We start from the raw sequence: 2,506 nt of genomic DNA, 5'->3' as shown, positions 1-2,506 counted from the left end.
TCCTGTGAGACACATGTTGTAATCCCCCACTGGTTTGTATGTGTTAAAATAATTAATTGGCTCCTCACTATATTTGTATATAGCATCTTTCACTTGTATTGCCAAAAAAACCCACTGTGCACTGTAAAATATTCACACATCTTACATGTTAAACAGACCTGTATATTTATTGTACAATAGTACAACATGTGCCTTTTTAACCAAAGAACTCTGCATCACACAACATTTTAATCTTCCATTGCAACATACACAGACCTACAGCACAACTCTTTAACCAGAAAAGCTACATCATGAACTAGTTATTGAGAGTTCTGGTTATGCTGTTCTTAAGCAATTTTACTTACAGTAAGAACTGTGGCAGTGGTTCTGGTGTTGTAATATTTAATTACATAAACCTGCTTTAATACTACAATAGCAAGCCGACATCTAAAGGAAAACAAGACAATTGCTTATGGGAAATTACATTTCATTACAAATGCATGAAACAATAGACCTGATTATGACATTCAAGAAATACAAGCAAGGATCAGAAATCCATTATGAGGTTCAGTTTGATATAATGTCTGCAATAACTATGCCACAGAATCCACCACACAGGAAGACTGGATGCATGACAGGCATTGTGCCATATAATTGTATTATTTTCTGGCCTAAAGTTTACGGGGTTTTGTTTTCTGTACACTTCCCTTATTACAATAGCTTAAGTCTGAAAACAATTCTACACCTATTATGCCAAGTATGAGCAGTCTTTTGCTTAACTTATTTTGCAAACCATTTGTTTCGACTTTGCCCACCTCATTTGAACACAGGAGCAGAATTTCCATAAATATAAGTAAACATAAAAGTTGGGTTTGAATTTAACGTCTCCTAAATTTTCAATTACTATATAGTAGGTATAGGTGTGCATTTATGCATACCTTATATCTTTGCACACATTTGTGGGGGGCAGGGGGAGAGGAGTTATATTTTGTCACCAAAAGGCCGATGAGAGATGTGATTCTTTACATTTCCATCCTAAATATGATCCTAACTATGATTGGAGAGCTACCCAAATCCCAATTGCACAGATTTCATGGAAACTGGGTGTTCTCCACAAAATGTCGGGGGAGGGGAGATTGGGGGAACCTTACTAAAAATAAAATGCTGGCTCCCTAATGGCAGCCAGCAATCCTCCTGGCCACACAGTCTGGCATAAAAGAGACTGCCAGCATGAAGGAAAGCAGGCAAGATGGCTACTGCTTCTGCTTCTAGCCACTGATTGGCTGAGAGGGCTGCTTGCCATGCAGCCCTACCCCTTTCTCCACCAATCAGTGGCAAGGGGCAGGTTCTCCTGACAGAGGTCATCTCAGCCAATCAGTGGTGAGGAGCACAGTCATGTGAAGGACAGCCCTCTCCACCAATCAGCAGCAGGGGGCAGGGCCACTGGGGCCCCTCTACCAATCAGAGGTATGGGGGGAGGTCCTGCCACAATAAGCCCTCGAAAATGGCGGACAGCCCTGCAAAAATCGGCCTGCTGCTGCCTCAAGTTGAGTAAACCCCTAACTGTAGGTACTAAACATACCAGCATTTAACAAATCATTGCAACTTATATCCAGAAGTGTTCCCATAGCATTTGGAATAGAGTATCAACTGATCTGCATATTATGGAGTAAATTTTTATTCAGGACTATTCATTTTTATTACTTCTCACTTCAGTCCCTTGGGCATTTTAGAAGATCAAAGGCCACATTTGTTTTCAGAACTGCAAAAAGTCCAAGGATAGGATTTCTTAATTTCAAGCATCCAAAGCAGATTTTTTAATTGACTTAATTATATACAAAATTAGGCATGGTGGCCTGATCTAGAGTTGCTGAATTCCAACGACCTTCTGTTGACTGAATATAGGCCAGAGGTATCAAACACACAGCCTAAGGGCTGGATCTGGCCTGCAGAGCTTTATCATCTGGCCCCTAGTGCTGCCCTTGACTCCCATCAGACTCACACAGGGCACAGCATGTGGCCATGGAATGGGGCCAGTCCAGGCCCTGGCTGGACTACTCTTGGATGCATGCTGAAGAGGGTGCCTGCTCTAGGTGGTCCAGGACCTGTGGACCAGCCTCATGCCATTCATCCGTTTGATACCCCTGATGAGGGCCAATAACACTAGAGAAATCTTTGAGAAAAGATATAAAATATTCTAGTTCTTACATACTGTTGCTTATAGAAAAAGATCTCAAACACCTATTCACGAACAAATTGACACACAGCAAAAAAAGTTTATATTTTCAGACAGATCCTCAACTGGTATAAACTAAGCAAGCATAGCTCCTTTGATTTCTGTGTATTTATGTCAAAATTATATCATCTATGGTTAAGGTAGTCTATATGGATATTGTCATTTCTGGCATTTCACTGTTCCAGGTCCAAATAATCAAACAAAATGCTTTAGTTTAAAAAACTGAACAACTAGATTTTCAAAAAAGAAACTATATATATGTATGTATGTAAGTATGTATGTATATGCATA

The sequence above is a fragment of the Crocodylus porosus genome, unplaced genomic scaffold (genome assembly GCF_001723895.1).
Source record: "Crocodylus porosus isolate Cpor-Errol unplaced genomic scaffold, CroPor_comp1, whole genome shotgun sequence".
NCBI lineage: Eukaryota > Metazoa > Chordata > Crocodylia > Crocodylidae > Crocodylus > Crocodylus porosus.
The sequence above is the reverse complement of the archived record's forward strand: the minus strand, read 5'-3'. Positions refer to the sequence as shown.